A 13,584-nucleotide genomic window follows, 5' to 3' on the forward strand; every position below is an offset into this window, starting at 1 on the left:
TTACATTCCCCAAGCAGGAAAACTTTCAGGCTTGTCTTCCAACAGCCCGGTGTTGGTATCACAGTTCTGGGTAATCACCGAGGCAGCTTATATAATTGTCCGCGATGCCTGGGCAGATCTCGCGCGGTGCGGGGTCGCAGAGCTCAACACATGGGCACCCTCTGGCCCTGGCGCTCGGGATCGAAAGCTGCCCCCACCGGCGCCTCCTACAAAGCGGCAGGGCAACCTCCTGAGCTAGTTAAATGCCAAGTGTGTACGCAGGTTCCTGCAAAACCTCAGCTGCTTTCCTGCGCTCCTTTTGCTGCGTTGGTGGCTTACGGTTAACTGCATCTCTACGAACCTTCTCGCCAGGGCTGGGGGTGGGGGTGGGGGACTGGGTGGGCGATTGGTGCAGTTTTGGTGAAGGCTCTTGGCACCCAGCTGGGCAGTTACACTCTCACCCACGGGGACCTGGGTGTAGAAATCGCCTTAACGTCTCGCCGGGAAAGAAGAGCCAATTTCCAAAGTTAGAGACCACGCAGTTGAATTTCCAGTACTTTCCAACCTCGCCTAGACTAGGGTAGGGCAGAGAAGGGGCAAGCATTGGCCAGGGAAGCCCATTCTACCGACCCGCCAAGGACTCACTATTTGACCCCCTCCACAAGCGCACACACACCCTTCTTCCAAGTAGTTGGCCATGTATTCCTTGGTTGCATGTACACACACACACACACACACACACACACACACACACACACGCACGCACACATTCCGTGCCACTACCTTCCCGAATGCTGCTCCAATATAAAGACTGCATTTTTAAATCGCGAGGAAAATGACTAAGGAGCTCAGTGATCACATTTCAACACATTACCCAAAACTAGGGGTGCGAGGAATCACATACACACTCACACCTGGGAGCCCCCCAGAGCGTCCGCAGCCTCAGTTCGCTCCGAAGTGAACGTGAATACCGCGGCCAGGATGCCAACGAGGAGAAGTGGGCGCTGCGCGGGTTGCAGAGGTCGCGGGACTCGGGTCGCGTCTTCGGGTTCCCGGCTCCAACCGCAGCGCGCGGGGCCGCTGCAGCCAGCGCTCACCCCGCAGGGCAGGCTGCAGCGCTGGAGCCCGGCGCCGCCTCGCGGGCTCCGCCAGCGCCCGCCGGGAGTCTGGGGCGGGGGGATCTGCAGAGGGGCTGCGGGCTACTGGGCCGTGGCGGAGAAGAGGAGCCGGGCGCGGCAGACAAACCCGGGGCGCGCCGCCTCTCTCCTACCCTCCGTCCAGAGTCCCCGGCCCGCGCCCACATCTCTGCACTACCGTAACATTCGCTGCCAGCCTCCAGTCCGCGGCGGGCTCCGGAGTCTGCGGCGGTAGCTCAGGGCTCCAAGCTGCCCTGCCTAGCCCGCAACCCGCGCCCTCGCCTCCCTCCCTCCCTCGCGCGGCGCGGGCCAGGGGAGCAGGATATCTCCCCGAGCCCTGCGCTGCTGCTTGAGCTACCCGGACCTTCGAGCGCAGAGGGGCAACAGAACTGGCGAGGAGCCTCCGCGGTCCCCAAGCGCTTTTCCGTGGAGCGGATCACGCTGCCTTACCGTGGCTGCAGGCTGCCTCCGCCGGGGAAGCCGGAAGGAGGGCGGCAGCGAGGCAAGGCGCCGCGCCGGTGGGTCCTCTCGCTCTTGGCGGCGCGGCTCCTCGGCTCCGCGAGCCTGAGCGGGTGCCCAAGAAGGAGCAGGTCGTGGCTCTGCGCTCAGCTCCAGCGAGACCAACAATAGCTCCCGCGGGGAGCGGAGCCTCAGCGAGCCTCCTGCCGCGCGCACACAGGCGCCGGCTCCCGCTCCCGGCCGCTCCCGGCCGGCGTCCCTTCCAGCACTGCTGCCCCACATGAAACAGCTGCAATCCCGAAGCTTCTGGGGGGGTTGGGGCGGGTGCGTGTGTGCGCGCGCGTGTGTGAGTGTGTGTTTAATAGCTTCCCTTCTCTTCTTCCCCTCCCTGCCTGCTCGCCTGCCTGCCTCAGTCCCCCACCCTCGCTCTCTTACACACAGAGAGGGCGAACGAGAGAGAAACACGCACTCACACACACACGCACACGCAGGTTACATGAATGGGAGGCGGGAGCCAATCCTACGAGGCCCGGCGGGCCGCGGCGCACGGGCGCACGGAGCAGGGCCGCGCCACGGCGCAGGGGGGCGCCACGCAAGGGCTGCGCAGCTAGCCCGGGGTCACTCGACCGCCTCTCCGCTCACCCTGTCTCTCTGTTGTCTCTGCAATGTCTTCCCTCTCTCCTTTCTTCCTTTCTCTCCGCTTCCTCCATCTCTCTTCTCTCCTTCTTACCTAATTTTCTCTCTTGAATTCTCAGAGCTCTCTCAATTCAGTATCTTTCTCGGTCTCTGGTCTCTTTTATCCTCCTTGCTTTCTTTCTCGCCTCCCTTTCTAACAAACTTTCTCCTGCCTTGTTCCCACTTTGCTCTACTGCCTTTCCTCCCGAACTGGCATTGTCTTGCTGCTCAGTAGCGTTGTCTGTTCTCCCTTTCCTCACGTCTCTCTGAGGTCTTGGTCGCCCTCCTCCCTACCCGCTGAACGTTATTCCATACCGCCCAACACTTTGCCCAGGATGGTCTGTTTCTCCAGTTGCTGCTGCAGCCCAACCAGACCTGAGAGCTGAAAACTTGAGTTTCTTCAGGCAAATAACATGCCCAAAGAAAGGCCTTTCTTCCTCAGACAACTTCCCCAAAGCCATGGTAACAGCTATTTAGTCATGATAAACACTCATTGAAGAAAAAAAAAAAATAGCAGTGTATGTGGCCCAAGAGCTTTCTGTCCCTTGCGTGTCTGGGTTGTGATCACTAGCACATAGCCAAGAGAAGGGCATATTTATGTGATGGGAGAGGTGGCTTGGTGTATCCTCAAATTGCAAAGGCTTTGGATAGAATGGAGAAATTCCCATCTCAAGCCTGCTGCATGGTAGCTATAGGACTCGGTGCAAACCCTTTCCCCTCACTCAGCTTCAGTTTTCTCATCTGTAAATGGATTAAACACACCTGACTCCATATGGTAAGGATTAAAAGAGAGAACAATGGAATAAAAGCACTGGGCATAGAAAATGCTCAATTAATGTTTGTTTCCTTCCCTCCCACCGATATACTATATTATGCCTTTATAATAAGACAATGCTAGTTTCAGACAAGTGTGAAGGAAAGGTAGGTGATTTTGAAAACTCTACATTACTGTGTGGTCTGCAGGCTGTCTAGTTGGTCACCACATTTTAATCTTGGGGTACTGGATGCTCCTTCAGTATCTCCTGAATGAAGCATGTGGAAAGGCAGGGGTGGGAGTAGGTTTCCTCTCACCCTGTCCAATCTCTTTTTAAAATCTTCATAATAAGGTATGTTAGTTACTTTTTTCTCATTGCTGAGACAAAATTCCTGACACCCAAAGTTAAAGGGAGGTTTATTTAGCTCACAGTTCTTAGAGGTTTCAGTCCATAGTCGTCTGGCTCCAAGACAGTGATGATAAACAGGCCTTGCACAGGAGAAACAATATGGTGTGCACAAGGTAGCAAAGGCAACAAGAGAGACCTGAACAGTGTCTTTCTGTCCCTTTTATCTTATTCAGACTACTGAGGGTAATAGCATTCATGCCCTTAGTCCTAGTGCCCTCAGGCCTATCCCCTGCCGTGAATCAATCACACACTAGATTTAACTACATCTGGAAAAGCATGAGGCTTTGGGGGAACATCTAAATATAAGCCATGACTGAAGGGAACACTGACCAGTGGCAAAGCCTCTGAGGCTAGCTAAAATGTTAAGCCTCCGCATTTATCAGTCTCATCTCCTTGCTACAGACATCAAATTCTGGTACCAGCTGTAACTGGCAGTCAGAGTCAGTTCTTCACCAAATATTTATTGACCACCTAGTCTGTGGCAGGTGTGCAATGATGGGTTCTAGGCATTTAGGAGTGAGTCTTTAAGGATGGATGCTCTGCTTTCTGAATTTACAATGCCCTAGACATGACTCATGAATATATAATGAGAAAAAGAGACATAATCTCAGAGAAGTGTTATTTGTTCAGTGGATAAAATCTTACAAATCATGAGGTCTATAACAAGGCGGAAATAAAGGGATCCTTGAGAGTGAAAAATTTAGGAGCCAGTTTCAGGCCATACACCTCCTTCACCCGATGACAGAACAGAAGCAGATGCTAAAGGAGTGTGTGAAAATATGGGAAACAAAGTATTAGCACAGTCTCTAAGTATCTCCACACCACACATTTATCATTTCAAAGGGGAAAATAGTAGATTTAGAGCAGAAAAACCTGGCACACTCCACCTTAATCACAAGACTAAAGTCAACATTCCCAATAGACATCATGTGGCTCCTAAAGTGACATACTGAGGACATAATGTCACTGCTGTGTCATCTCTGCTAGAAATGAATAACCTGAATCTAATTACAGAGACACATCAGACATACCCAAATTGAGGGCTATTGCATAAAATAAATTGTTTCATGTTACTTAAAAGTATCAGTCATGTAACGTTACTCCAGAGCAGTTACAGGTAAAAGCAGGAGTTTAGTTTATGACAATAAATGCAACATGTGCTTCTGAATTGGAACATTAATGCAAACACTGGTGAAGTTTTAAAGTCTGCAAATTGGGGAATAGCATATATCCATGTTCCTTTCCTGGCTTGGGCTGCTATGTAGAAGACTACCCTGATTTTTAGGAAATAGGCAACTCAAGTACTGTATAAAGAAATAAAAAGAAGAAACAAAGCCAACCTTGCCTTAATAAGGAGAGAGATGGGTACAGTGGGTGTCTGCCTAAGAAACAGGTAAAGTGTGAGCACAGAGATATGCCCAGCCTAAGCCCTGGGTGCAGAGGTGACTTCCTGTAGGAGGTGGCATTCAAAATGAGTTTTGAAAGCCCAGAATTTAACTGGAAGATAAGGAAGAAGGTCTGTTTGTTGGTAGAGGCAATGGTATGCAACAGGGACAAAAAAGCATGAGGCACTCAGCCTCAGAGTTGTGCCTGTTGGGGAGAGTCTAGGTGGAGTTTAGAGCAGTGGGTAGGGCGTGGGTTGAAGGCACCTGAAGGAAGCCAGGATGTAGACACAGAGGCTGGGGTAGAGTAGAGCTATTGAAGAGAGTAGAGGAATGTGATCTTGAATATAATTGAGAAAAAAAACGATGAGAAAATGATTTGCAGCAATGTGGAGAAATGGATTAATGAGGATAGCTTGGGAAAACCAGAGACAGGAACAAGTTATTTAAGTAAACTAAGGCAGTTGCCATGGAAATGGATAAGGGAGAAGAGATTTGAGAGATTGAGGATGGCCAGATGGGGGTTGGCAAGAAGTCCAAAGTGACACTCAGTTCTCAAATTTGAGTACCTTGGTGAAGGGTGGCACTATTCACTGCAGTATCAAGAGAATGCAGGAGGAAGTGGACGCTTTAAAGGGGAAAATAAGGTCCATTTTTACCATGTTAGAATCCACACTATAGTTAACTTAAAACAGCTGCAAAACTCAGACTGAGACCCTGCAAGCAGGCAGCTCCATGAGTCATAGGAGATCGGATCTGGTTGTGCTGCATTATTTTTAATAACAGAAACACAACTGAAACAGCCTAAAAGGTCAAAAAGGAAAAGTTAATTGGGGAACAGCCTTTTTGGAATATTATGCAGCCACCCTAAAGTATGATTTTGCCTAGTATTTCATACCATGCATGGAAAATGTAAATGTCATCATGTCAAATTTAGAAAAAACAAGAGTTAAAAATGGCTAATTACATAAAAATCCTTCTGGAAAAACATCTGAAGAAAAAAAGCCAAATGTTAACAATGGTTGCCTCTGGGTGATGAAATTAGGAGTACCATATATTTTTTTCTTTTTTCTTTTTTTGGTATTTTCTAACTTCGCCACAATGAACATTCATTACTTTCATAATAAAAATTAAGAACTGCCATTAAAATAACAAAGACATGGCTGTGACCAGCGCTTTTCACTTTTCACTTTATCCCTGTTCAATATAGCCTTCCACTCCCCCTGAAGAGTAACTGTCCTCAGAATTTCATCTTCTAGTGAAATCTAAAGTCATTTAAGAAATCAGGGGAGATCATCAGCTGCACTGGAGGGGGTCGAGGGCATTTTGGAGGCAGAAAGTTATTAGGGCCGTTGAAACTGTATATATTAAAGATGTTTGTATTTCTCTTATTGATTCTGTGATATGTTACAAGGAAAAGAAAACAGAGTAGGGTCAAGAAAATGTGAGTCTTTAAAGGGCAAGTTTTAATTAGGAAACATATTTATTTGCAAAAAAGACTTCTATTTTGAGTCCAGCAGTTAGTATGAAATTGTTTCAGGGAGCATGTTTTCCAAACAAGGGGACACACAGGGGCAAGGGGCAACGCTTCCTACCTGCCATCGGATACTACATCATACACACAAGCTGGTTACATAGGACCTAGACACCTACTGATAAGCACCATCCAACTTTCACAATTAGAGGGTGAGAAACATATATACCAGAGGATTATTCTCAACTTCTGGCAAGGTTGCTGTAAATAGCTCTCTGCTAAGGTTCCCTGTGTATCTGTGACTTTTCATTTCAGCAATATGCTTGCCATGTGGAAAGGATTCCCCCTCTAAGTAATAACAGCACATACACAAGTGTACCCTCTCACCTTCTCACAGGGCTCCACGTCTATAGAGTCCGTCAGTCCTTCACCCAGTGGGTGGGGATACTGTGACCTCCGGTTAGCAGGGCAGAAGGAGGACTTAGATAAGGTCAAAGAAAGAGACTGAGCAGGGCTAGAAAGGAGGAAAAACAGGAGACTTCTTGGAGAGCCTTCTGTGTGGCCCTAGAGTGTCCAAATCCTCATGAAATCTGGGGAGGGAGGGTGAGCAAACCGAGGCACTGAGGCCTATGTGCTTCTGGCTCAGCAGGCTCAGGATGGCAACACAGCTCCCCAGAACTCCCAGGCCACTTGCCTTTCCCAGCACAACCCTGCTTTTACAAGGCAAGAGGTGAAGGGGTGATTGTTCTCTGGCAGCCTGACTCAGTCTAACCTAGGAGCTGTCTTTCTGGGAGGTTTGTCTAACCTATGAGCTGTCATTCTTAGGGGAATTCAAAGCTGGTATTTGGGAATAAACAATGACTTCTGAATTGTCTGTTAGAAAATAAGGGGAACACCTCTGCTTAGGTTCACCATAATTCCCTTTTAGGGAAATGGTTGGATCTTGTCCTCCACCCCTCCCCTCACTCTTAAATGTTTGGCAGAATATCTGACACTTATAGGTTCTCAGTAAACGTTCCCTTACTGAATGAAGAAATGAATGCTAATAAGCACAATAGCTAGCATGTATTGAGCACTCTACTGGGCCTGAGGAATTATCTCCTTAACTGTAGCACTACACCGTGGAGTAGCTATGACTCTTATGACTAGGCCATGGAGAGAGAGTTGAGAATTGTAGAAGTTAAGCAAGTTATTGAAGGTCACATAGCTAATAAATGACAAAGCTAGATTCCAGTTTGGATTGCTCCTAGCTACCATACTGTATTAGATGAATAGATAAATGGATGGAATTAATATTAACAGTGAAGCCAGCTGTCCATAAACTACAGCATATTTTTTGGTTTGCTTAGTATTGTTTAGAGTAGGCAATCCTATTATTTATTCTTCATGATGATACCCTGTTCATGTCCTTCATTCCATGTTTCACGAGCTGTAATTATTTATTTATGTATTTTCAGCAGCTTCTCAACTACAATCTAAGTTCCATGAGTGGAGGGACCAGGTGAGTCTTTGCCATTGTTGTGATCCATATTACCCAGCACATGTCATGCACAAAGTAGGAGTTCAATAAATATCTGAGAATTGCATGAGTGAATGTGAGTTCCTGTTGTTTCCAAGCAGGAGAGCACCTGTAAGCAGCTATCCGTAGGAACCCATGATAGCTGGGTACTCTGTGTGAATTCACTCCATTTCCATGCCAACACTACACTTTCTGCCTTTTGGGGCATGTGGTTCTGACACAAGGGCTGAGGTTCAGATGAACATGTAATGGTTCTGATGGCAAATTGTGTCCCTCCACTGACATTTGCTCCCAAATAGCGAGGAAAACACTAATCAGAAAATAGCAGCATCTGTTGTGGTCAAAGGTGATAAGCTGGCAAAATTCCGTGGTGGCAGCATGCCCTCTGAGTAGGTCAGCTTCTTTCACAGCTCAGAGGCACCGTATCATAGGCTGTCACTGCTTGCACAATGTTTTCTTCCCGTGGTCTGGTTGCAATGGTTTCCTCAAAAGGAATTCTCCTAAACGCTTACTTCCACATGCTTCATGCCATGGCATACTCTCCAAAAAGGATGCATCTCAGCTGGGGTCTCCCTCCCTTCCAGTTTCTGTCCCTTCTCTTTTTATCATCTGCCTAACAGACCTTCATGCCACTCAGGTGAATTTGCCTTTTTCACACACGGCAGATCAGAGGAGGTGCTGGTTTTCTGCAAAGCTAAATCAGATCCATTTCTCAGTCTGAGAAGTCTGCAGCCTTTATTAGAACCACATATTGGTCTAGAGGGTCATGCTGACATAATCAAGAATGAAACGGAGCAGAAAAACCTATGAGGGTTTCCACTAAATTATCAAAGCCTCTATAGGGTGTTCTAATAATAGTAATGTAAACCATGTACTAAATATCCATACATTTAATCTTTATAACAGCCCTATACAATTAATTCTATTAGTGCTCCCAAATCAGATTGTGATCCAATATTTCCAGGGTTTATCAGCTGATGGGATAATAGCAGCTACACGCTGTTTCATTCTGCACATTATTATTTTTTTGTATACAATGTAGCCTGGAAAGAGAGATAGAAATATATCTCCTCATCCTTTTTTATACTTACATACTATTTCCTTATAGAGTATAGATATGCTATGTGACATTAATTTGACCACAAATATCACAGAAATTATGAAAATGTTTATTTTAATAAATCTGAGGCAAATAACATAACATAAAGCTCACAATAGCTGCTCAAAAATCTTAAATAAGTAAATTAAATTACATTAGCATCTCAAGCCTACTAATTCTTTTTTTTTTTTTTTTTTTTTTTTGTGGTACCAGGGATTGAACTCAGGACTTTGTGCTTGCCAGGCAGCCGTGACGACACTGAGCCACATCCCTGGTCCAAGCCTACTAATATTCTTTTTTTTTTCTTAAATTCTTTTATTGGTACATTTTAGGTATACAATATGTTTACATTTATCATTGGGTACTTGTACCTGTACATGATGTATCTTGGTTCTTATTTTTTCCCCATTCCCTGTCCTCCCTTCAACCCTTCCCCGCTTCCCTATTTACAAAAACTTTGTTTCCATTTTTTCATTTTCTCATAATTTTTCCTTTCTCTTCTTTCCTTTCCCCTTCCCCTCCCACTTCCCCTATGACTTTGGACCTTTTCTTCCTATTTAAAATTATCATTTATTAGTTTTAATCATTTTAATCCTTATTTATGCTTTCAATTTCTCACACCAAAGAAACTTCGGTATTTGTACATGTGTGTCCTATTTATTTCACTTAAGAGTATGGCCTCAATATGCATCCATTTAGCTATAAATGTCTCTAGTTTCTCATCCTTTATGGCGGAGTAGTACTCCATTTTATAAAGAAACCCTACATCTCCTTTATCCAGTTTCCAGTTGATGGGCACTTGGGCTGTTTCCAAGCTTTAGCTATTACAAACTGTGCCACTATAAACACGGGTGCACATATATCACTGTGGTATGATTCTTTTAATTCTTTTGGGAAGATACCCAGCAGGAGAATAGCTGGGTCAAATGGCACCTCTAGCCCTAGTTCTTTGAGGCATCTCCACGCTGATTTCCACAGTGGTTGTACCAGTCTGCACTCCCACCAACAATGGAGAAGGGTTTCTTTCTCCCCACACCCCCACCGGCATTTGTTATTGGTTGATTTCTTGATAGCAGCCATTCTTTCTGGGGTGAGGTGAAATCTCAGTGTTGTTTTCATCTGCATCTCTTGAATGACCAATGATGTTGAACATTTTTTCTGTTTTTTTGGTACTGGGGATTGAACTTGGGCGGGACATTTTGCCTGCAAGGCAGGTAGGAGAACCACTGAGCTAAATCCTCGGCCCTGAACATTTTTTCATATGTTTATTTGCTGCTTTTACTTCTTTGTCTGAGAAATGTCTGTTCATTTCAGATGCCCATTTTTGAACTGGGTCTTTGAATTTGGGGGGTCTGATTTTTTTCAGTTCTTTATATATTCTAGATAGTAGTCCTTTGTCTGAGGTACAGCTGCTAACATTTTTTTCCCACATTGTAGTTGTCTCTTAGCTCTGTTGGTGGTTTCTCCTGCAGTGCAGAAGCTTTTTAATAAGATAAGATCCCAGTTGATTCTTTGTGCTAGTTCCCGTGCTACTGAGGTTTTGTTCACAAAGTCTTCTCCTATACGAATGTCTTCAAGAGTTCTACTTATCTTTCATCAAGTTTAGTGTTTCTGTTTTAATATTTAGATCTTTAATCTACTTCGATCTTAGTTTAGTGCATGGTGATAGATATGGGTCTAGTTTTAATCTTTGGCAGGTTGAAATCCAGTTTTTCCAACACCATTTATTAAATAGGCTATCTTTCCTCCAGTGAGGGTAGTTGGCTCCTTTGTCAAAGATGAGGTGGCTGAGTATTTCTGAAGTTGTTTCTGCATCTTCTAATCTATTCCACTGATCCTTGGGTCTGTTTCTTTGACAGTACCATGCTGTTTTTATCACAGTGGCTTTGTAGTATAGTTTCAAGTTGGGGATTGTGATACACCTGCTATGTCTCTGTTTCCTAGAATTGCTTTTGCAAGCCTACTAATATTCTTAAAGGAATCTAGAAGCAGTTAAAGTTTTGAATCAATTGGGAAAAGCTGAACATTTCATCTTTCTGCTAAGGTGGCTCAGAAACCATATATAAGGGAGAAGGTCAGTTAGATTCCTACTTCGTATAGTCTCTCTTTTAAAGCTTTCCAACTGAATGTAAAAAAATAAAATATGAAAATTCTAGAAGCCGTAAATGACAATTTAGATGATTTTAGGGTGAAGAAATAAGACCTTTTAAAGTGTGACCTAAAAAGAAAGAATCATAAGGAGAAATATCAATGGATTTTTTTAAAGAGTAGGAAAATTTATTGAGGAATAGGAATGGGGAATAGGAATAGCTCCTAGGAGACAGGAGGGGTCCCGAATGGGTTGTCAACAAGTCCACTTAACTACATGAATTTTTAAAATACGTGTCTATTCAAAACTCTAAAAGTTGAAAGAACAATAAAATGTTGGGGAAGTAATTGAACATAGATGAAAATGTTGCTATTATCCTTAATACATAATGAGGTTGTGTAAATGTATAATAAAAAGATATTTCAACAGAAAGCGGGCAAAGGATGTGTGAAGGTAATTTACAAAACAAAATGGAAAGCTAGACATGTAATATAAACAGTGTTACCTCAGTTCACGAACTTAATTCGTCCTGTGATTCTGAGGAAGATGGCCCATTGGTGTTCATGTGGGGAAGATGGCCATGGTCAAGTTAGTCATCTAATGTAAAGTTCACAAACGCAAGCAAAATTTTGCCAATGCCTCTGTTTGCCAAATGAATTTTTTGTGAACAAAAGCATTTGTGAACCAAGGTGTTACTGTATTGAACTCACTAGTAACAAGAAGTGCGAGATACAATAATACTGAGGTTTTTTTGCTTTTTGAGGGGCCTATTAAAGTAGAAAATATAAGAGAAAAATAATATCCAGTAAATATTTACTCTCCCTATACTAGTGATGTTGAATCTTTTAGAGACTGAGTGCAAACTGCACCCCAAAACTCACATTATCACAAAGTACCAATACAGCTACTAAACCTGAATATTGACATTTTAGAAAAAATAACTCACACATTAACATCTTTTGTCTTAAATTAAAAACACAATAACATGTCTCCCATAGGTTCACCACCACTGCCTTATACCTATTCCAATATGGGAATATATTGGTACAAACTTTCTGAAAGACAATTTAATGCCATTTTCCAAAATGCTTCCATTGTGTGAACCTTTCAACCAAGAATCTATATATATATATAACTACATTTAATGGAGTTAATCAAAGAAAATAGTCATGGAACTCAAAGAATTGTATAATTGGATTTTATCATGTTAGTGGCAAGTGAGGCATATTGGAAACAATCAAAATATCAACCAATTAGGATATGATCAAATGTATTATGGTACACGATAATATGATGGATTATTATACAGCCATTTTATATTGTGGTGTAGAAGAATGTTTAGTGAATTTGGAAAGGATTCATAATAAATATTCTTGTGACCTTTGTTTAACATACTATAGAAAATTTTGAACAAATGAAAGATTGGGTAAACTAACTCTTCCCATCACCTAGCTTCAACAATTGGTAATTCATGGCCAACCTTATTTTATTCATTTCTACTTTCCTCCTCCACCATTGTTCTGAAGGAAACCCCAAGCACCATTTCATCTTGTCTATAAATATTTCAGTAGATATCATTACCGTATATAGGCTATTAAAATTCATATAACTACAATATGGTTTTACAGTAAAAAATAACAGTAATTTCCTAATACATCAAGTGTCCAGTCATTGTTGAAATTGTTCTGTTTTATAAATCTTTTTTTTCCAGTTATTTTGTTTGTGTCAATATCTAAATGAACTCCATACACTGCCATTGGTTGATGGAACTCTTAAGTTGATTTTGATGCACAGGTTTTCCACTATTTATTTTTCTTCTTCCTCCTTGCACATGACTTGTACTTGTTTGTCCTAGAAAGCTTCCCTCTGGTGTGGCTTCACACACTTTTTTATGTCTTATATTTCTGGTGAGCTTGCAGTTCATGATAGGCTTGGTCCAGTTCAGAGTTAATTTTTTGGCAGGGCTGCTTTGTAGATGGTACTGTGTGCTTCCATCTGTTTCAGTGATGTAAGCAGCTTTTGATACTCATCAACTAGACTCATTATTTCACTGGAGGTCATAAAATGATAATATTCTAATCATGTCTTCTTCACTTGTAAGTAGAATACTTCAATAAAGAAAGACTTCCTCTTATGAACTATCTGGTTACTCAAGAAGGTCCAATAAATGTTTAGTGCTTTTCCTTTTACTTACCAGGTTTCCAAAGAATGAGCAGGTACCTTAGGATCCTTTAAGGAAGCAGTATGTGCACATGTTTTTCCTTTTTAAATCACTACGGAGCATGTCCTTAAATGTATTTGATGTATTTTCATTATTTCCATTATTATTCATATTTATGTTCATGTTTGGTCAGTGGGAACAATTTCATATTGATTTCAAGTCTTTGACAGCCTCCTTTCTTTCTGGAATAAAAAAAGTTTCAGTCTCATCTTGTATCGATCCTAAGATAGACCTGAAATTGCTTGGGACACTTTTTGTGTTTCGGGGGCTTTTGTTTTTGTGTGTGAGAAATCGTTTCTAGAAATCACAATTTGTTGCCAAGTGTTGCTCATTGCTATGATGCAGGTAGTATTTTTAGTCTTCTTCAATTGGAAAGCTAGGAAATATA

The 13,584-nt window shown here is 43.1% G+C and overlaps 1 protein-coding gene across 26 annotated transcripts in view; it reads right to left on the minus strand.

The window, feature by feature from the left end:
* Positions 1–13,584, minus strand: part of Tenm4 (teneurin transmembrane protein 4) — a 2,854,999-nt gene that overhangs the window by 724,677 nt on the left and 2,116,738 nt on the right. For 3 of the 26 annotated variants that reach the window (XM_087211388.1, XM_087211367.1, XM_087211374.1), the window contains exon 1: positions 1,566–2,066. The exons of 17 other annotated variants lie outside the window; for them this stretch is intronic. The gene's annotated coding sequence lies outside the window, so the exon portion shown is untranslated. 6 more of the 26 variants (XM_021248261.2, XM_021248258.2, XM_087211383.1 and 3 more) reach the window with 3 other exon arrangements.

Source organism: Heterocephalus glaber, unplaced genomic scaffold, assembly GCF_053883595.1.
Source record: "Heterocephalus glaber isolate CG9 unplaced genomic scaffold, H.glaber_assembly_v1.0 deba00001428, whole genome shotgun sequence".
Lineage (NCBI taxonomy): Eukaryota > Metazoa > Chordata > Mammalia > Rodentia > Bathyergidae > Heterocephalus > Heterocephalus glaber.